Genomic DNA, 23,837 nt, shown 5'->3' with positions numbered 1-23,837 from the left:
CTAGGTGATCTTGCTGGGCGAGAGTTTGGACTAGATGATCTCCAGAGGTCCCCTCCAACCCCGACCATTTTGTAATTCTGTGTCACGTCACGTGCAGACACCTGTGGCCTGCTTGTGAATGGATTCGGGGCTGGACTCCTGAGAAACCTGTGACTGCCCATTTGGAAAACAAAAACAAAAACAAAAAAAAACAAACAAACAAAACCAAAAATCAAAAACCCACCATTTTTCATTCAGTTTCCACACTGTAAATACACAAATCAGGGAGTTTTGCCATAAATTAATAGTTTTTTGATGTGATTACTTCTGCCTATAGGAAAGCAGGCAAGGTTCCTTTTCCTGTATCATATACACAAATATTAAATCAGAAATCTTTCAGTTTTGAGAAATCCACACCTTACAGCTTCTTAAAAGCTTTCTTAGAAAAAAAAATCATCTCAAAATAAAGGATTGTAATGACTTTTTATGGTACCTGTTCTGGTACTAGCAGCGAAGCAGTATAGTATTATCTGAGCAGTGCTACTGAACAGAATGATCTATCACACTTGATTATATCTGGTGCAAATAACAATGATTTTTTTTTTTTACTTTAATTTAAATTATTAGTTACAATGCAGATACCAGAAAACACCTTAAAAAAATAAATATATATATATATAAATCTCTGATAGAATGAAATGCTGTTATTTTGTTGTTGAAAAGTGGTGTCAGTGTCTGAATGAAGAGTGTAGAAAGCATTTCTGTTCATACATGAGTGATATATGTTTGCTTAATTTAATTTATATTACTCAAGGTCAATACAGCCCTGAATTTAGAAGTTGTTTGCCGAGCTGATCAGAATATGCTGTTTTATCCCATTTTACCTGACAACCTCACCCACGTGTATTTTTATATAATACTCTGCAGAATCATAGTCTATCTTTTGGTCACTGCTCTAATTCAAGCATATTTATTATGCGTCTGAGCTGGAGAGAGATGACCACACACTTCTGTGGAGCATAAAATGTATGTCTGTGTAAACCTGGGCTATTAGTAAGGTCAGCTGCAGAGAAATCTATCTCAGATATGACTTAGAAAGAAATATGGCTGATCTCATCTTTTCTTTTTCTTTCTTTCTTTCTTTCTTTCTTTCTTTCTTTCTTTCTTTCTTTCTTTCTTTCTTTCTTTCTTTCTTTCTTTCTTTCTTTCTTTCTCTTTCCTTTTTTTTTTCTTTGCTTTTCTTTCTCCTTCTGAGGGATCTAAGGGAAAATTTTAAAAGTAAACATTTCATTTGGGGTTTTATTTAGGCTATAAATTCAAAATCCAGGTCTTCTTTACCCTTGTGGTAGAAGACTCCTCTGCTGACTGGAAAATTCATAGTGCTGTCAGATGAGGAGCACAAATGGAGCCTGATTAATTGACAGAAAGAATGGTCTTTACTACACTAGTTAAAACTTTTTGTTTGCTTGCTTTTATGGTAACAGTTATTTAATGTGAGTGCCTTAGAAACAACGCCAATGGTCTTTGTTAAGATTAATCACTCTCTGCCCTCTGAATTACATGTTGACATGCTAACGGACTACACCTCTGAAGCCCCTGGTGAGCCCTTCAGGAGAACCAGAGAATCGGGAGCTTCTCAAATCTTCATTTGAGTTGGGGATGGGAGAGGGGAACAAGAGGAAAAGCAAGCATCAGTTTTTGTCAAATGACATTGGAGGTCTTCTGTATCTTTCTTTAAGAAGGAAGTAATGTACAGATCCAAGGATTCTTTTAGGTTCCCTTTTTGGGAGCCCACCCATCAGAGATGTAGATGAGAACTTTATGAGAAGCAGATGTAAAAGGAAGATAATCGCTCAAGGCCAACAGATAAGGGAAGGATGAACAATTTGTTAGGGAAGGATGAACTTGGCAGGAAACAAGGCAAAGATAACCAAAAAACTCCTAAATACTGTCTGACAGAAGGTCAAAGTCCAGAAAGGTAAAAAGTTTAAACTCCTCTTCCTCATTGCCTTCATCCTGAAAGACCCCTGCCCATGACCACCAGGCACCATTCTGCAGGCACAACTGGGAGGAGCTAAGGGCGGGGAGTATGGAAATGAGTACTTGTAAGAGGTCTGCCTTTTTGGGGAAAATAATGAATATGTATTAGAGTTCATGTAATATGTAACAGTATTTGTGTAAAAAACTGTGAGAAACAGCTGGGAAGGTGTGCAACTTTCTGAGGGAAGCTATTCCCAGTGTGCCCAGTGCACCGCAATAAAGTACACCTACTTTACAACCCTATGGTGGTGGAGTCATTTCCTCACATCACACTCATGCTGAGATGGATCTTGGTATTATGCAGGATGATAATTTTTCTCATTTATTTTTCAAACCTTAAACATATTCTTCCCTCTCAGACGTTTGCTCTTTCATTAGCATACATGAAATATCCTATGATAGTTAAAACAAATATCCATTTAGAGTTTTTACACAGAATTATTTCTATCCTACCGAATCACTTCAGAAATTAAATTATGTTTCATCATCGGCCCAAGTCTTCAATGCTTCTTAAGTAGCAGTTTTAGTCCTGTGAGAGGGAATTGAGATTTTTGAAAAGAAGCTGGAAAAAAGGAGGATTATGTCTTTAGCAATTATGTGTTCTTGTATGAAAACAGCATGATTGTGTAATACCACTCATTTTGGTTTGAAAAAAGGACTGTCTTGGCATCTTCAGAAAGAAAGATTCCCCTCTCCAGGTTGCACAAACAAATTGATTTTTAGCATGTGAAAAGTTACACTCTCATTAACCTGCAGATGTGCCTAACTTTGAGGAGAAGCAGAGTGCTTAGACAGGGACTTGCTCACCAGGAAGGTACAGTGACCTGAAACAAAATTCAAGTGGTAGTTTTACAAACTGAAGCTGCTCATAGATGTAGCAGATGGCTACAGAAAACTTTACAGGTCTACCCAGAGAGATTCTTGCTGCTCCAGCAGAGGAAGTCAAAAAAAAGGGGCAAGCACAATTCAGCTTGTCTCAAAGACAAAAAGTCTCAAATATCATTATATAATGAGTTAGATGTCATTTAAATACTTCCCCGGACAGAAGCTGTGAGATGGCAACGAATGTTTCTAGCATTAGCTTAAAGTTTCAGTATAGAAAGTTTATGAATAGCAGCCACAAAGCAAGGTAGAGAGATTTTTAAGGGGTGTGTATTGAAGGAAGGAAAAGGAGCTTCTGTAGAGGATTAAGTCTGCAATGCTGAACTGAAATGACCCCACAGCTCTAAATATATAAGTATATATAAAGTTAACTGGGGCTACCTGAAGAATGTGCTTGAGTTGTTAACAGAGTGTGAGACACCTGTTGTCTGAGAGGCGTCTGTGCTTTCACAGGAGATAAATTCCTCAAGGACTCCATGGCTAAAGCAAAGCAATCGCACATGTGTGTCATTTACTCTGAAAAAATATCACAAGCATTGATGGTTGCTTGACCTTCATCGGTCTGTTTAATTAATCAATGGAGGAACAGCTGATTGAAAAGCTAATGTCACACACGGTGGGGATACAAAATCATTTGTTTCTTCATTTATTTACAGTAGGGGATTTCTCTGAAGATGAGCTTACTGAGCTGCAATTCTGGGCTCTTCCACGTCTGAGAAGTGCCAGAAGATTGACTGGGAGTTTTTGAGAGAATACCTGCCTTTTTGAGAGACTGGAGAAAGCGCAGACATCTTCACTGCAGAATGGTATGCCTGGATCAGAACTGAGATAAGAACACTTATTGTTCAGAAGAAATCCTCTGGCTATCAAAACACCACAGTTTGAACAGTGCTGAAGGATTTCTGTGAATGATGGACAACCCACAGTTCTGCTGCTATGGCCTTGATATGTTTCTGTCACTGAACTACAACTGTATATTGCTAATACCATCACAACTGCAATTTTTATAAACAGATGCTCAAAACATGTATAGCAGAAAATAATGAGCTAGCGTCATTGGGTAGGAAACTAGGACACGAACTGTGGTGTGTTGAAGACTGTAGGACTGGATATGATTGTCATTTAAAAACTGTTATGAACTGAAATGAGGAAGTGGAAAATCATCAAGCACCTGGGCAGTCCAGGAACACCCGATACATGCTGTGTAACACACATGCCTCTGTTGTAAATGTGGAGGAGGCTGCTCACTTGCAGGTGTTGGGTTCGGTAGTTTCGTCCTCTGTGAGCTTCTGGTATCATGCTTCTTCTCTCTGGGGTCCACCTACACAGTGGCTCTGGACAGACATTCTCCATTACTAATATTAATATAATTTATCTGATACTTAAAACTATTCAGTGACATTTAGGTGCAAAACTCCTTAAGATTTTCTACTTCAAAAGAGTCACCTGAAACTACTAAGACATTTTAAGTCTTCACATTTTTATACTCTGTGCATCCATCACAGAGCACAGACGCACACAAGCTAGTTTTGAATGGGGTTTCCTGATAAATTAGCCTGTAGACAGCTCTGCTCTACCTGATGCTGCCATCAAATGTAGTGTGCTGCTGTGTAACAAAGCTGCTTTTTCTTCTTGCCCAGAAACAAAAACCTGGAAATTATAGCTGTAAAGTATTCATATACCCAGGCTTCGGCTCATCACTTGGTGTTGTGCCGTGCAGCTCTTTACTCTCTCTCAAGCAAGCTCAACACATTTCCTCACTATGCAGCTTCCACCTGCAAGCACACTTTTTGAGTGCTGTTTTGTGACCTAGCTGGGATGTGCCAGGCTATACTAATCCCAAATACTTTCTTTTTCACAGGCAGGGGAAAAATGTCTTCAAAGATGTCATATTCTGTCACCGTACATGGCCATCTCAAGCAGTTAGTTCAGAGGGATTGTAAACTACATTTCCATGTGATATTTTCTTATATAATTTAGATTTTTGTTCCCCTGTATTTTTAGGGATCGGTAGCAATTGTCCTTTCAGAAGGCACTCTAAGAAGTTAATGAGGGCAACAACCTCCAGTTTTTTGGTCACCTCCAGCAAATTTACATGTGAGTGTGATGACAATGAGTGACAAACAGCCATGGGGCCATTTGTGCAGAGACACTTTTAGAAGCAGATAAAACTTAGATTTTGCTTATTATAGTGGGGTGATGAGAAAGTAGCTCATTAGAGATGTAGATCTTAAAATAGAGCAGAATGAAAGAAAAGATGAGCTGAGCTTTCAGATCCCAGGGAATGAAGTTGGATGCTTGGGTCATGCCTCAAACTGTATGGCTGAAATAAGCAGGGTTTGGGAGTAGACTGTAGCAAATGTAGTTTCTACAACTGAAAGATGCTGCATTTAGAAGTAGAGCTTATTTAACGTTGCGTGATGAAATTTCCACAAATCTGATCTTGAGTTCTAGTCTAATATTCCTAGAGATCCGGGGTGTGCTTGTGGCAACTCAGTAAAACCGAGAGATTTATGAGTGAAAGAAAGGCTGAGTGCGGTGAAAATGTTCATGCATATACAGTCCTTTTCTCTACAGATATTTATAGCTTTATTAATAGCACTACACCCACAACATTGCTGAATAATTTGTGGAACATGTTTTGGCCAGAATACATTTTGTAAAAAATTGCTTTAAAGTAATCAAAATATTATTATGGCTGCAGAGATGTTTTAAATATTTACCTGTTTTAGATTGGGATCATTTTTTTAACACAGTTAAAATTTATTAGCCTCATTCCTTAAAGCAGGAGATCTTTGCTGATGCAGACCTGTGATAAAGAATAAGGCTGGTAAGTTGAGCAAATTTTCCACTAAGATCTCTTTCCATTTTTGACTTTATAAAGTCATATCTTCACATGCTGGCTACAGCTTGTGGTCATAGACAAGAGAGGAAAATGTAATTCTGGCTCACCCAGCACAGTTTGGGACCCCACCACTGGGTGCCTGTTGTGTCCAAGCAATTACCCTGCTCTTCAGCCCACAGAGGTTCCTGATGGGTCTGAATATTGGGGTTGCACAGGTGGCCACTACTTGTCCAACCTTCACTGCTGGTCATCAACCCACCTTGGGTCTTGATGGCACTCCCAAACTGTGGGCTCTTGTTGTGATTTGAAAAGCCTCTTAAAAAAAGCTGATGCCTAGAAAACTGTTAGATATTTGATTTACAAATATTTCTATTTAAAGTTTATGCGTGTTCAGTTATTTATTTCTCTGCTTTACTACACTGGATATTGGTTTAAATATAAATAAATAAATAAATAAATAAACAAACAAACAAATGAATAAATAAATGAACTTCTTAAGAGACCCAGACCTGCTGTTCAATCCCTATCTAAAACCTGGTACCAGCTGCAGCATTTTCTAATATTGGAAACAGACTGAATGTTAACTGATTTTTGCTTCCTCTACATATGTACCACCTTACATATTTGTGCTGTAAATATCTATGCAAGGTATATAAACAATGACAGTTAGGACTGGAATAGTCTTTGCCTCCATACAGGGCTCTTAGGTAGGAAAATATTAATAGCCTTACATAAATAGCCAAAGGAGAAATGTTTTGCATGATTTGGTGATAGGTTGGAGAAAAACAAAACAAAACAAAACAAAAACACATTATTTCGGTAGCAATATTTAAAAAAAATAATTTTAATAAATATGTCTGGTGTTAAAAAATTTAAAGCAGGAGCTACACTACCAAACATATATATATATATATATATATATATATATATATATATATTTTTTTTTTCCTCCAAGAATAAAATTTGGCAAATCTGTCTCTGTTTTGGTAAAGACTGCTCTGCTGGAAAATTAGTGGAAATTATTAACAACAAAGGGAAGTTTCTGTTTTGGTTTGGAGGCTTATGTCTCTCTGAGAACATGTTCTGAGGGGAAGTCACTGATGAGGTGTTTTGGGACAATTTACTGTGAATTAGTGACTCCTGTTCTGACAGTGTAGTGGTTGTCATATAAGCCAGTTGCCATATTGCAATTTTGATAAATAAAAATATAATTCTTAAAACAGGTGCTTTTTAGTGAAGGCAATCATCCTAGTCATAGAAAGTGTCCACTCTGATCTCTGTATTGGCAATCCGGGGCAATGCTGCTCTGCTGTCTGGTGGTATCATCCACTGGGTGCTTGTTGTGAAGCTGTCCTGGTTGTGTGTCCCCACCATCCAAAAATCTCTTCTCTCTCTCCTGTTCTTTCTCTCTGATGTACACACACTTACATGTGTCTACAATAAATGTACAAAATCCAAATAAGCATAGACTAATGTAATTTTTGGCTCCTGAGACAGCTGTGACTTAAATGGAGCTCAAGCAATAAAGCAATCTTGCAAAGCTGCCGTGGAAATGTGCCAGGCAAGGCACAATTATTGCTCAATGTCCTTGCCACAGTGATGAGGCAAGGGCAATCTGGAAGAGGAAATAGTGAGAAATTTTGAGCTGACTGACATATTTTTTAATGAAATAAATGTATGTTAAAGCAGATTGAAATAGTTATGGAATTGGTATAACTGATATAAATACGGGTGATGAAGCTTTTGGCTTCTGTAAAAACAATGAAGCTCCAAGTCTGTGGCAAGCATGTGCCTTACATTTAATGCACTGAATGTAGACAACTGATGCTTTCCAAATACAGACTGCCAAGTGCACAAAGAGCAAAGTTTAGTCAAAGTTCACCCCCAGGTCATACACGCAGTGCAGCCATCAATCTGGACAACCTCTCAGTAACCTCCACATACTTCCAGACTAGATCTGGGATCCTTTGTGTCCTGATTAGAAAATGCAACAGTTAATTTGTTTTAAATAGGAAATTAAACAGTCATGCAAAGTGTTATATGAGGGTCATAAAATGGTTCTCAAGGTGCATTGATGAGATCTGTTTGGGTTTCTGACTCAACATCTTGCTGCAGCCAAGAGAAAGAGGAGCAGAATGACTGGAGAAAGTAATTGCAAACTCTTCTTTATGAAAAGTCAGAAAAGAATATATCTCAAGTAAACGCTAAATTGGCAGGCTGTAGTATGAAGATCTTTACATGGTTTAATTCTTTGAGTCTGTCCTTCTCCCACAAGGCTATGCAGAACTTGTGTGCCTCTTGCACTGCAGAAAGCATGCTGCCTGCTGGAGGCCTGCAGGAGCACTGCTGGATGAGGATGCTGGCAGAAAATAGATAAAATGTTCCTTAAAACAAAACACATCAAAAAAGAGGAGCTGTAAGAAAGTGGCAGAATGTGTCTTCCACCTAGCACTGGGAGAAGGATGAGGGTACTGGTGATGGAAAAGCACCAGCGGGGATGTCAGTGATTTTTTATTTTTATTTTATTTTATTTTATTTTATTTTATTTTATTTTATTTTATTTTATTTTATTTTATTTTATTTTATTTTATTTTATTTTATTTTATTTTATTTTATTATTTTATTATTTATTTTTGAATCTCTGTTCTGAAACCAAAGGTGCTTACACTTTAGAGAAGTCAGCGTTGGGTGACTGGGGATGCTGAGAAGAGGGGAAGAGGCAGAAGGTCACACGCAGCCCAAAAGCATGAGGGACATGGGACCTGCACCTAGGTGAGGCAGACGAGAGGACTTTCAAAATAAAGATGAGGACAGATAATGCTTTAATTACAATTTCCTACCTCTTTCCTTCCTTGGTCTGTGAAGTTACTGATATGGTTCTTACATGCTACATCCCTCATCATTCAGAAAATGAACAAGAAAAGAGATTTAATATGTTAAATTCAATTTTAGAAGGAAAAGAATAAATTTGAATCCAGGCTGTTTCATTTAAGAAAGATGAGATTTATAACTGCTGAAATATTAACCTTGAAAATCTTGATTTATGAGTGATAATAGAAGCACTGACAAGACCCTTTTGTGTACTCACTAGTGCTGCAACTCCTGATATATGCAAAGCTGGTGAGATAAAAGAAAAGTAATAAAGGAGAAATAAAGCACTATTGTGGAAGACAAACTGTTTTAATCTGTTTTAATATCAAATAACTCCAAAGACCCAATTCCTATGTTTTCCAGAACTAAAATCACTGAAATCAGAGTAGGTTTACCTACCAAAGGCAGTGAACTAGGAGCAGATGTTAAGATGAAACAAAAACAAATTTGTTGCTGATAATAGGTGTCAAGCTAGCCTCTGAAGATGTGGCGCTTTGATTCAGGGAGGCTCCCAGAAATTTGCAGGAGTCTTCAAATCTCTCTAACATATAAGTTGCTTTTTCTCTGGAGATTTCTCTTAATAATAGTGTGCAATTGGATTCCAATGTGAGTTGTGTTTTTTTTTTTTTTAGTACTCTCTTTATCACAGGTGACGGAAATATCAACCAGATCAGTTAAATTAGAAACAGAACAATTTAAGTGATTTTTAAAATAAATACAGTTTGTCATTTTAGAGTGAGCAGTTATCAGCTTTTCTCATTCCATTCCAATCAATAATCACAGCACTAGGAAAATAAGACAAAATGTCTTGCTATATTCTTCAGGATGGTATTTTGGTGTTAACTGTATTGTCAGTTCTAACATTTCTCAGGTAAAACACAACACCGAGTAATACTCCATCAGTTGTTTCCAGGGATGAGCACCAGAGTATAATCTGAACAGGACATCTTTATTAAAAGAAACAGCAGGGTATGCACAGTCTAGACAGGGAAACTGATATTTCTGACTTCTGTGAGCTACAGCATGCTAGCAGGTTACTGTGGACATGATGCTGTATAAAACATGGATGTGATTTTGTTGTGATTTCAACTAATTAAGGAAAATTTCAGCAGAACTCTGCATGTTAAATGAGCCATTGTGCAGGAAGCCTGACTGCAGCACTGGAAGGATCCTTACACGTGGCCTCCCATTCATCCCACTGCCCTGTGACTTACAATGCACCAGTTACTGATGGAACAGGTGGGAAGTTCATAATCATGGAAGACAAACAAAAAAAAACACACAAAACCATGGACCAAAACATTCCAATCTTTTAGGGTACTAGGCTGTACCGAATACATACTCTTTTCTTCTTTTTCACTCTTTAATGGACTTTAACAGTGGAGAAATTTAATTTAATATCAATAATTCATGAAACACTTATGATTCTTTTTTACAAATAAAAATATTAATATCTGTGCACAATGGCTTGCAGTTCTTTACTCCTGTGTACTACTGCACTCAATATCACACATACAGGAATTGTTGGGAATTTTATTCCTCAAGCACAGCAATACCAAGAAGGAGCATTGCAGAAAAATGTGTACTGGAAGGTGGCTAGCTACTGATAGCAATAATTTTTCTGTTTTCACAGTATTGCAGAATTGAAGGGGTTGGAAGGGACCTCGAAAGATCATTGGCTCCAACCCCCAAAGTATTGTTTTAAAGATCCTCGCCATCCAAATGAGGAATGCTAGCTACTGCATATGGCCAAGGAGACTTGTCATATAATCAAATGAATAAATGTCAAGTAGTCAGAAAAACAACAACAACAAAACAACAACAACAAGAAAAACTGTTTGCAAGTCACTCACATGTGAAAAATCCTTCTTCTGAGCTACGTAGTGAATACTCATGAAAAATTCCCATTTTTTTTTTTGAAAATCTCAATAATTCTCAGGTTTATGAAAGCCTTAATTGATTCCTAAGTGATTCAAAAGCACAAAAGAGATCAATTCTGTAGAGAGAAATTGCAATTTGCCTCATATTCTGTATTTCTTTAGCTTCTGTCTTAGTTGGGGTCAGGGTGTAATAGTGAAGAAGGAGGCAAGTGTTGAAAATGGGAGCAAGTGTTGAAAATGGCACCTCTGCTCTGTCCTTTCAAGCCATGAACCAGTGTGGAGGAGCAAAAGTCTGTGCCACACATTGGGTGAGGACAAATGGGAGGTGTGGAGAAAATTGAGACAGAGACAGAAATTAAACAAGCCCAGAATCTGGCCATTTCTAGCCAGCTAAGAGGGTCTTCATGAGTGGTGGGACTCTGTTGATGCTAACATCTCATATGAAGAGCATCTCAGTGTCTTGCTGCACCAAGCATGGTGGCAGCACTAACCTGATGGAGGAGGGATGTTTTGGCAAAAGGTCTTCCAAAAATCCTGAGCCAGAGGTAAAGCTTGCAATTGTCAGGCAAAAAGCACAAATAGTGTTGAGGAGGACCTGCTCAAGCATGGTGCAGTTCATACCTGTTAGTAGCCTTGGCACAACAGAAAATTACCAAGGGACTGTCTTGGTGCTGATGTAGCCCAAACCAGTGTGCAAGCTTGCTGGGGACATGAATCTTATTCTATAGAAGATACTCAGCTGGCTGGAAAAAAGCACAGAGGTTAACACCACATTCATTTAAACTATTGATACTGACGTGAACCATGTAACCCAAAGAAACAGTTCTTATATATAAGGCAAATATTATGTCGTTTTATTACTTGTAGTTAACTTGCACTGAAGTGATATGCAAGTAATTTGAGTCTGTACATAGAAATAAAAACATCTGCAGGGTATTCCCAAGGTTATAATTTTGCTGAGGATTTCTCTGATGTCATAAACTGAAAGAGCTGAGTTGAGCTGTTTAGTCATAGGAAGGAACCCCAAGATGAAAATTATAGCCTTGTAATGCACAGCAGGCAAGGCTTTATACATTAACAGCCTTAAGTGCACCATCTGTGACGATTATACCTTCTCTAAAGACTCAGGGTTCCACTGAAATGGTTTTCATACATATAAAATATTTTTTTTTCCCCATCTATTTTGCCGTCTTCTCATTGAAGATGGAGATGTCAGTCTGTGCTCAGCCAACAGGAAGGCATAAGTGTTACCCAGTTAAAATTTGATTATGAAAGAAGAGAAATAAAGTTGGAAGGCTGTAGCTTTAAATGTGGCTTAAAATTTCAAAGTGTTGTCACACCAGCCACGTTATCCTCTGCTGACATCAGTGTGTTAGACTATCAGAAAACAATCATATACTTCTGACAGAGATAAGACAACGCTGAGCTTACACTGAAAATACAGAAAGGTCATCAAGCAGTCATGTACTGCTCATATCATATTTATCTTTTGGATCCTCAATCCAGAATGCCAAATGTGGGCTACTGCAAATCTTGCCATTGCCAAACAAACAAACAAACAAACAAACAAACATCCTTGCAAAACCTTATTATGAGAGCAAGAGCAGCCTCCTGCCTGGATCAAAGCTTTCTCTTCTGTTAATTTTAACAGATTCGTGTTGATTGGATAGGTCATCTTGAAGAATGCCACCTTTAATGACTAATTTGAGGAAAACCAATAGGGAAGGTAGTTTTAGAAATAAATCCCTTCCCTTGATAGTAAGAAACGTTTTTGTGTGCATTTATCTCTGTGTAAGAGAAAGTTAAGACCAAGCTAATAAACATCTGTATTACTTAAATGATACACACAAAATCATCCTGAGAGACCTATCAGGTGGCACATTATCATGCACCACCTTTTGCATACAAATATGATATGGAAGTTAATATATCTGCTGTATATTCTACACACTACCTTTGTGGGAGAGGCAATGCTCCTTACGTATGTATATAATTGTGTATGTTTGTGTAGAGTTTGAAATCACCTGGTATGTAGTGGCATGATATGCTAACATCAGAAACCCCACATCACCTGGCATGTTCTGCTCCTGAAGAGGAAAATTAATAATAACTAATGATGGTCTCAAGACACCATTTTGTAACAGAACTCCTAATATTCCTTTCTGATTAAGGATGGAACACATTTGTATCTGTAATCCTTCGTTTACATATATACATATAGAAAAAATAAGAAAAAAATATATATAATTAAATATGTTTGGTTCATATCAGGTGTATAAAGTTACTTATGTATGCAAGTCCCTGAATTCAGAGCAGTTTTGGATTGATCCTGCTAATCACCAACTGCCTCATCAATTGTTTGTCCCTTGCCTTTTTTTATGTATGCTTTGACATATTATCTAACAGGTGTCTGAGAGACAGGCTGTTAAATACATGATGATATGAGGGAGAAAACATTTTTAAAGAAGGTTAGATAAGCAAATCACTTAGAAGAAGTGCTATCACATATTCCTCACTGTTTTTCTGACACAGCATCTATTTTCAATTGAAACTTAATTTTATTTTCCACAGTGGAAATAGGATTTTGTGTTTTAACTTTGTTGGTTAGAACAATGTAGACAGTTCAGAAAAGTGCATTAATTTATAGAAATTTATAGCTAAGAAGGACAAGGTCAATATTGGCCACAAAATGCTAACTCAGTTGCCAGTCATTTCAAACAATGTATGAGTGGTTTCCGTCAGAGCTTGCAGTATGTAATTTAGTGAATATTTCAGACTATCCACAGGCATCTTAATTTCTCCAGCAGATCTCCCATGTCAGACGCAACTGACTACTGGTCCAGTTATTTATATTTCCAGAGTGAATTAACAAAAGCAGCTTTCATGGTTTTCTTCGGTGTTTCATACCACAGATATGCCTGATTGGAAAAGTAGGTTTATATTGAATCGCCATTGAAAATATCATTGGGATGATTTATGGAAAAGGAATTCGCATAATGACTGCATTTGATGAAACTGAAAGCTGCTTCATTGGTTTTGTGAGTTTGTGATGTTCCCAAGGCCTTGGGATGAACTCGCTGGCTTCAGCCACTCTCCTGGTGACACCCAATCCATTACACAAAAAATGTCCTACAGGATATTTCCTGCATTTTTCCTGTTTCTCCCTAAGGAACAGTGTGCTGCAGAAATCAAACACTCAAGAAGGTTTGGAGCAGAGAGTTAATATGTGTAATCTATTTCATGTGAAAGATGTTTTTCTTTTTGAGACCTCTGGTCAAGTCGAAGGCTGGATCCCATGGAGCTCATGCAGGGCACCTGGTGAGGTTGCACTCACATCTGTTTTCTCCTTTGGGCACTGATGGCACTTGGAAATTTCCAAGTATTTCCAAAGCACATGTCAGGATCTGTCCCGGCAATAAGCATGTTCCTAAATGCAAACATTTCAGGGGAGTGAATACAAGGCAATAAAGCAAACATCTCATAACTCTGCTGGAAGGATCTCAGAGGTCATTATCTGCCTAGACAAATCTACAAGTCATGACTTTATTCAGAAGCAAGAAATGCTTACTTCGACAGGCAGACAGAATAGCCAAGTCCCACAGCTATTAATGAACTGACTTACTGCCTGAGAAAGGGCAACCTGAGATTGTTTGACCAGTGACAAATGTTGGAGATTATATGGAGAAAATAACATCTGAAAATACCCAGAGGCTGGACTGAGTGACCTGCTCTGTCTCTGCCTTCGAGCATTTGATACGAACTCAGAAAAATGCAGTAAAGCTTCTTGTTCTGGATTACCTTGCCCCTGTCCTCACAGCCTGACACTTTCAGTTATTTAACACACACAATCAGCCCCTACACAGTCAAAGGAAGACACAGTGAAATACTAAAAGTGATCAAATAAACATGGCTTGACACCTCCTTTGGAATCTCTAGGAAATGACAACAGCTCCCTGTTGTCGAGAATGAAAGACTATTGTTCTGGAAGAGCAAGAGCCATTAAGCTAATTACACATTTGCATTGATTTCGTGAAAACTGAATGAAGTTAAATTAATACAAGCCAGATGTAAACCAATTTAAGTGTGTTTGCATAGGGGCTTTCACCAGTTTAACTGATTTAAAACCAATTTCATGCACAAACAAAGCCATATATCTTTTTTCTTCTTCTTTACAGACTGAAAAATAAGTAATCATTTCAACTTGGATTTTGAGAACTCTACATTAAAAATGTAGCCTCATTGCTATGTAAGAATGACTCAACCAACTATTATTACAATGCATATTCTTCCAGAAAGAGATCTCAGATTCACACTTCTCTTCGTAACCAAATCCTGTATGTCATGAGCTGGATCCAGACCTGGTTGTAAGCAACCTTGGTTTACAGGATCAGAATCATGGTCTTATGGTTATATGAGGGTGAAATAGTAATTTAGTGCTATGTTTTTTTTTATTTTTATTTTTATTTTTTTTGGTGCTACTTATTGGGGAATAAATAACAAGACAAGGAAAAAAAAAAGAAAAAAAAAAGGAGAATAAAAAGAAGAGGCTTTAAGATGCTTCAGACAGAAATGAAGAATTTTATTTTAAATTTTAAATTACTTTCTAAAATTATTTTTTGACTTTTATTGTTGTCTTTAAAATCAGTAGTTTGGAGAAGATGCAGATGGAGAGGGGAAAGCCACAGAGCTCCTAAAACACGTGCCAAAATTTGCCTGCTCTGCCAAGACATAAGCAGTAGAGATGTCAATGTCAAAGTGAAGGGATGGCAAGGACCCTGCTGCTGCAGCATAGCACAGAAATTAAGGAATGTCCATTTTTGAGATATAAGCAAAATGCCTGCCCACACATGGTCAAGTGCTTGAGCATGTGCAAATGAAGTAGAAGGACTAGAAGAGTATATAGAAATAATGGAACAACTCTACAGATTTAGTAATGCATACGTTTACTTCAGAAGAAATACAGTCAGCAGGAACTAATATTTATCTTCTGGAGAAATGTGATTGGGTCGTATTAAATCAGTTTAGACAAACCTGGGACTAAAGTTTGCTATATCCAAAGGAGATTCTGTGTGTCTCCTTTAAAGCAAAGTTGCATCGATAGCATGCAAAAAACAGAAATTTATCTTTATTCTTTATAGTTTCCTTAGAACCAATAGTTCTTTACTTGACACAATAAAATAGATATAATTTAGAATATTTAGTTTTACCATGTGTCATATTTTATTTACTAACATTAAAAATTTCTTAGTATGGCATAATTCAAAATAATAATATAAACAATTAATTCAATTAAAAATTAAGCACTCGATACATTTCCTTGTTCTAAAATATAAACATGAAAAAATACTTTTTAATTACAAAATTATCTACTGTGATTTGATGAGTTATTTTGTGTCCCACTGCAAATGCTTCCTTGATGAAACAAGGCACATCTGGCAAGCCAAAACGCACTACTTTTCACTTCACCAGAACTGTGTGCAGCTCGAAGTCACCATCACACATCCTCTACAGTAACCCAAATTCTAAATCCTCTCTTTCCATAGTTCCATTCTGTGGGCTCTTTGCAAATGGATGTATGAATTTTTTGACCAGAAAACAAACAAACAAACAAACAAAAAAAACTGACAATGAGTCACATGTTCTTATTTTGTTTCAGGGATACCTGGGATATATACACTCATGCATACTGATGTCTGCATTGAAAGAGTGGAACCTGCTGAACCTTTGGCACAGGCTGTTCTCCTCCAGGTACTCACTTAGTCCAAAAAATGAAATCTAAAATAAAAAATCCAAAGAGAAACTTCCCAAAGTCAGAACGTTGCAAATTCTCTGAAAAGCAGAGATACTTCCTGGGTGGAAAGGTCTTGCCTGTAAGTATTAAGCAAAAGGTGGCAAATCATAACTACCATAACTTGGAAACTTCCTTTCTGTAACTTTCCGTAACTCTGGGAGCAATTGCAGATATTCAGAAATATTCTTGTATGGCTTCAGAGCAGGTGCTGGAAAGCCCGTGGTTTTCTGCTTTCCTTTCTGGTTGCTGAGGTTTCAACGTTGCAAACATGCTACTTCATATTACTGATGGAACACAACAAAATGAAGCCAGAAAGTGATTCCCTAGCAATAAACTCAACCTGAAATTTAAGTTATGTAGTGGATGGTCAAACTACTTGTCCACAGTCTAAGAAAAACATGGCACTTCTATCCTAGTGTGGATGGGAGGGATTTAAGGGTGGTACAGAGAAATCTTGAGCCTGTCTCTGTATTGAGTTTGCCTTTTACACTGAAAACTCATTGGGTCAGAGCCTGCCAGCTACTGTGTGTTTGCAGAGTGTTTAATATAATAGGGACTGAAACCTTGGCTGCTGAAAAGACATAGATATAATACACATCATTGGTAACAAAAATTTCAAGCTGTGATAAAAATTATCCCTCTCCACAATTTCTCTGCTTGAAATATTATCCTGAAAGCCAGTAGGAAAACAGAGTCCTCAAAATTTAGCCTTCTGATTTGTTTACTCAAGCTACGCTTAGTCATTTAAAAACAGTGTCTCTGTGTGTGTAAGCTTTAGCTAACAGTGTCAGGCTTAGAGAAAAATTCCCTACAATCAATGTATGCTTCTCTTTTAGTAGTGTGTGTGTTTATGTACATCTGCTCTCTTCCTATTGTCAACATCTCACCGTGCTTTGGGTGCTGTCTCAAAGAGCTCACAGCCAAAAAGATAAATAGCATTGAGTGGGAAAGAGAAAGATGCAATCAAAATATGCTCAAAATTTCTGTGTAGGATCTCCCCCTTGGGGCACATGAAAAGTCTAATCCACTTTCAAAGGTGGTAAAAAAAACTCAGAAGTGTGTTCTCTGTACCTGTACTGTCACTTCAACTGCAAACACAGAGCTGGAATTGTCTTTCCAAATTTATTCATCTATGAAGTCGTAAGGAGCCTTATCAATGGCAGCAATTAATTCTGCTGTATTACCTCTTTCCTAACTACATTTATCTAAGCCTTCAAACATGACCCTGAAGGCACACAACCACATTATCACGCATATGTACTGATGTACATTGATGATGTCTAAAGCCTATTTACTATTGCATAGCCTCACAGAAAAACACAGACCAATTTTGTAATAGATTAGCAGGCAAACGGATATGTTGTAGCCTATTTTATTCCCTGACACCGAGCCAAAATTAGCAATCAGTTTAGATACCTCTGGTTGTCCATTTCTCTGATGAAATGACGAGGCTGAGGCAGTGACAATACCTCTTTATGCCGTTCAAAGCTTGTATTAGGATTCAGAGGAGCTAGGTTCACAACAGTCCCAGGGCTCGGCACAGAAATAATGCATCATTCCACAGCAACTTTCCCCCGCCATCCCCAGAGCAGCCACCACACAAGCCCACACCATTTTTCACCAGGAAATTAGGTTGTTAAACCCAACACACGAAAGCGTTTCTGCAAGGGGTGTTAACGCAGGTGTGGATTTCCACACTGCTCATAGCACACAAATGCATTGAAAAATAAGCAGCCAAGGTCAAGTTTAAAAAAATATATATTTTTAAAATAATAATATATATATACATATACATATACATATATATACATACAAATATATATATATATATAAACACGCACAATCCAAACAAAACAGACAAAAAACCCTGTCCCATCTGTCAGATTGTGTGTATGACATCATCAGATATTCTTCACTTGTTTGCAGCCATTCAGACCAACCTGCCCCACAGCCCGGGCTTTGTGCTCCAGCTCTCTTTACAGGCTCAGCGGGCTGGAAAATTACCACATGCTGTCACAGTTAGCTCAGCCAGGTCTTGTTATCATTGTTTCCAAGGAATCCATTCATTCCATTATTTTACATATCGGGCAGACGTCCTGCCACGGAGGCTTGGGCTGCGCTAACTTGAAGGGCCAAACGTTAATGGTTCGCTTTTGTTGGCGCAGTACGTGGGAAAAAGTGCCCAGACAGCTCACTGACACTGGTTTAGGACCTCCAGACTTAGGGGGTAGCCTGTGAAGAGCTTTTATGTAAACAAGACTTCAATAAACAAAGAATATCTTCTGTGTCAGTATTCATAACCCATAAATTTTTCTCCTCATCCCCCCCCCCTCCTACCCCCCAGAGCAGCATAACTCTTCAGATACAAAGAGGCAAGAAAGTGGTATGGATGGTCAATGCCTTTCGCAGAGCCGGTCTGGGGGATGTGTGCAAGAAACCATACAACCAACCCTGATTTATAAGGGATATTATTGAGCTCCCGGGTGGAACAAAGCAGTTTTATTTTGAGCTTGCTCTACCGTCGGTGTGGCTGATAATGGGGCATGTGATTGTGGAAATTTAAAGCTTGTGATTTGTGTATGTCATAGCTGATGTGTCAAAAGGAAGGCAGAGCATGCCTTTCTTTCTGTCCTGGGCATGGAATTTCAAGCAAATGGATCGCACTAACAGCAAATTTTATTTTCCTCTGAGGGAACTGAAAAGCTTGGCAATGTTCAGGAAGTACATAGTAAATTTGGATCATTCAGAAAAAAAAAAAAATCAGAATAAAGAATAATATGTTCAGTTATGTTGGTGTCGTCATCCCCCCCTTCGTCCCCCCCAATGTCAATGGTTTTTAATTTGTTATTTATTTATTTATTTATTTATTATTATTTTTTTAAGACCAAATTCTTTTCTCAGTTTACTTGACTTTTGTGATTTCACAGGGCTTGGCTCCGATCGGGAGGAGCACTTGCTCTGGGCAGCTCCACCAGCTTTACCCGACTTTGTCCACCTTCAGCCCACCATGGACCAGAGGAGGACGCAGCTGGTGGGAATGGCTCTTGGCAGCGCATCTCCAAGCAGGACGAGTCCTCGTCAGTGATGTGATGTCTCAGGGGCAGAAAGAGACGCTTGGATCTTTTAATTTGAACGGAGTGAAGTGAATAACAAAATGTGTCACGCAAACGAGTTGCAAAACCCTTTATGCCAAGAGGGAGGCACTTTTAAAACTGCTTAAAAATTAATCCCAAGCGAGAGCGTCTCTGAGTGCCTGGGGCTTAATTGTCAGATCTGAATATGCTCTTCTGCCTCGGGTGTCAGGCTGGTGCTGAGGAGGGAAGGGGCTGGGCTTGGCATCTGCTGCCCGCAGTGTGCATTTCAGGTGCTGAGTACTTCCCTTCTGTTATTTCCTTTGCTTTTGGACAACAAAGGTCTTGATAACATGACCTGGCTGCTCCTACTGTGACAGCATGTGGTAATTAGCTGAGTCCACTGGCATTTCAAAAACCTAAACATGAGTCTCAGCGTTTTAAGCTTGCCTGCAATTAGCACAGCTGTTATTTCAGTTAATTTGTTTTATTGATACTGGGAACATCTACAAAGAGCCCCACAAAAGTCAGCAGCACAGTATATCTTGTTTTCTGTAAACAGTACTGAGTACTTGAGAACAACTCTCAGGCTCTTTCTAAAACCCGTCTGCAATATGTTTCAGGTAGTAATAAAATGTGTTAAAATACTTGCACTATCCTAAATTCAGGTTAGCCAGTTCACGTCTCTATGAAATATATTCTAATTTCAACCCACATTATTTTGGGGTCCAGCAGCTATTTTTTTCCCTTCTTCAGATGACATTAAGAGCCAATTGAGGTAAATTTATTTTTCCATAAAAGTAAAGCGTCAAGGCTAGAAGTCCAAAGCCAAGCCTTCCGAAAAATCATCATAATAATTTTGTAAACTGTAGATAATGTCATCTTGGAATAAAAAGATTTTTTCAGGGTAAGAAATGTTACATTAAGACACACATTACAACTTAGTGTTGCCAGCTTAAACATAACCTTTAAAAAAAGATCTTTAAAAAAAAAAAAAACAACTTCCAAGGCTTTAAAATAAGCATAAAATGAGAGAGAGAGAGAAAGAGCAAAGAATGAGACTGAGTTACTGAAAGAGTACAGGAAATAAATGTCACTTTTTAAAGAAATCAATTATTTCAGACATTCTGAAATGCAATGTTTTGTCCTTACCTTTTCAAGCTTTTATGTTCATGTGCACTCACTCATGCTATTTCCAGTGTTTTTAGGGAAGATGGGGTCTGGAAGTGAAATGGGAATAAATTAATAGGAATTGGCCCTAGTTTATGTGGTCTTCTAAAATTGTATTACCAAATACACAGACTGCATTATTCAAAGCAGCAGTTTCATGCATAGCTTTTCATGGCAGTAAAAGTGTTTTTGAGTGGGAAAGAAAGTGCAAAAAGAAAGACATTTTAATGTACAGTGGCAGACAACTGCCTAAGTCCCATTAACATTTGGGGACATTAGAGCACTTGATCTTTTTCTGTGCACTACTTTATTCTGAGTAACCTGGTGTTTAGCCCTTGAAAATAATAAAAAGCCACCACTTGCCTGGCAGTCAGAATGTCTCCTGTACCAAAGGGTTTGTTTTTCCTCAATTAATGCTGTGCTGCTGTCAGACCTCAGGGTTACGTCTGCTCTCCTATTTAGCATGATGATTCAGATCTTCCATTTTCAAAGACTATTACGCACCCACTCACTCCCAAGCCCACCATTCTCTGATGCCTATATCGCCATCAGAAATTCAGGTGTGGAGGGAAAGCATAGCCCCTTCTTAGAGTGCTAAAATGCCACTTGGTTTGTAAGTAGGCAGCTCCTGCACTCTGCTCTCCAGCAGCCTGAACATGATGGAAAACCTTACCGCAAGTTTTCACTTTCATTTTTAGTTCTTCAGAAGAGCTTTCTATTGCAGAATGAAGATTACAGCCAGCAATACAGCAAGGACCGAGCCTGTGCTGAGGATGATAATTGCCTTCCCTTTCCATTTCCTTTGGAAATGTCCTTTCCATCAGCTGGATCAGTAGGTTTTTTACTTTGGGAAGCAGATGAAGAGGTCCCTGCTAACCAGGGGACATTACCTCTCCTGGGGCAGCAGACTGACAGTGAGGCTGTCCTTCACAGATGTAGGCTACATAAATTCTTCTCTAAATTACAAAACATGGTATCTGAAATGTTTGGGATAAGATTTTAGAGAAGAAGAGATAAAAAAAAATAAATATTCTGATAAGTGGCTGAGACAGTCACCTCAAAGCTTGTAAGAAAGAACTTAACTGCAGGCTACCAAGAAATGTCTTTCTTTAATCTCCTGACCATGAAGTGTAAGCACAGATAAGTAACTTCCATTGCCTGCCCACAAGCATGAACAGCTACCATTTATCTGAAATTTGTAAAACCAGAATTCTCTGCCTGAGCATGACTAAGAGTCGAAACAACTTGGAAAGAAAATCCATGCTACTCCACTATACGGAAATAAAAATATCTGTATTCTTACAAAAGCTTTTCCATGACTGTAGAAAAAAAAAAAAAAAACATAGCTCAGTGTGATAGTGGCCTGTGATATTCTCCAAATAAACAGAGCTTTATTAAGCAAGAAAGTCATACCTTTGACAGCCATCTTTTCCAAATAAAAGTGCAAATACTTAAGTGACTGATTCAGTGACTTTAATTGAAGATAGTGAAACAACTACAGGATGGCTCACACTGAATTTGGTATGATTTTGAACAAGGAATACTACTGGAATTCATAAAATTTACAAGAAAAGGCATTCAAGGGCATTCAAGGAAATTAGCAACTGCTACATCCTTGTCCCTTTGTCACCTTCCATTCTTTTTGTAAAAAGAAGTAAAAATAGTTCAGAAAAGTATGCAAAACCAATATAGACTTTATCTACCGGACCCATCATAACAAATTAGCAGCTGTCTATAGTATTAGCCATTTCCTATCATGTTACATTAATATCACAGAATTTTAGCATTTGATTGCCCCAATAAGACATGACCTGGCAACCATTTCAAGCAATTTTCATATCAGATTAGTGAAAACAAAGGCTAACACACTCAGATGCTAGGATGGAAACTACCAATAGAACATGTAAATTATATATATATATATATTATTTTTTTTTATTGTATATTAATGTTTGTATTTCCCATTTCAACATTTTCCTCCAAACTTTCATTACTAGACTTGGACAACTAGCACATTATCACTTACATTCCAAATTAAGTAAGTAACCCATGAGGAATCGTTATAGCAGTTTTTAACACCTTTTATTATCAAATTTACATCTTCAAGAGAAACAGTGATGGCTACTGGCCAAGACTGTGTGAGACAACAAAATCAGAAGTGATGCAATGAAACATACTTAAGATGCAGATAAAGAACAATTCCTAGAGGACTTGTCTTTCTAATGATACAGTAATTGTCTCAAAGAAGTGGTGAAAACCCCTTTACACTATACAATCAATGTTAGACTGAAAAAAGCACTACCAGGTATTGTCTAGGGAATAATATTGTGCCAGGCAGCAAGAGGATGGGCTTGTTTTTATCTTCACTCTCTCAGATGCTATGATTCACAACTGGCTTGGAAGATGAAAGACTAATGGTATTTAATGGATTGCTGGGTTCTTGTCTGATTGCTACACGGTTTTCTTGCTTTCAGAAATTAAATAATTTAAGAAGAGAAGAAAAAGACATTTATATAGCTTCTGGATATTTTTTTTTCTCTAGTCACAGTAATATAAAGAAATTCAAACAAAGGTTCTTCAGAGTCTACCTGCACCAGAAAAGAGAATCACTGATAATGCAAGTGGTGGAAAGGCGGTGATGCAGCATGTCTACACTGAGGACTGCAGTTGAGGTGGAAATTCACTCTACATTCACTCTTTTAAAATTCATTTTATTTTATTTTACTTTATTTTATCCTGTTGCAATTTGTTTTGCCTTCGTTGTACATTTTTCTAAACTTTATAAGACCCTTCTGGAAGTTTTATAAAGCAAATTCAGGGTGTTGGGAAAACCTGGAGAGGTTTGGTGGTAAAAGAGCTCATGTGTGCTTAATTGCCTGGGAAACTCTGACAGACATAGTCCCATTTCATAATCCTCTTGGGTTCAAACTCTGGCTGAGAAATCATGTTCTTTTCTAACCAAGAACACGTATTTTCTGGAGCCTGCAGAGCATTTGACATACCAGGGAGAGTATTACCGCAGTATCTGGTACAGGGAGACAAAAAGGAGAGAAAGATTAGAAAAACACTCGCTTGTTACACTGTGATGCCCAGTAATGTGTAAGAGCTCATAATCTTAGGTTATACCTTGGGATGGTGCCATCTCTGTGTCACTTGCCTGTGAAAAGGGCAGGCTGAAAGCAATGGTTCTGAATTTATTACTGCAGTGAGCAACTCATTTAGACTAGGATACTAATTGCAGCAAACTTTGAATTCCATCATACTTGTTTTTTTTTTTTTTTTTTTTACTGAGTAAAGTCAATCATTTC

Source organism: Anas acuta, chromosome Z, assembly GCF_963932015.1.
Source record: "Anas acuta chromosome Z, bAnaAcu1.1, whole genome shotgun sequence".
NCBI classification, from domain to species: Eukaryota; Metazoa; Chordata; class Aves; order Anseriformes; family Anatidae; genus Anas; species Anas acuta.
Note: the sequence above shows the minus strand (reverse complement) of the source record.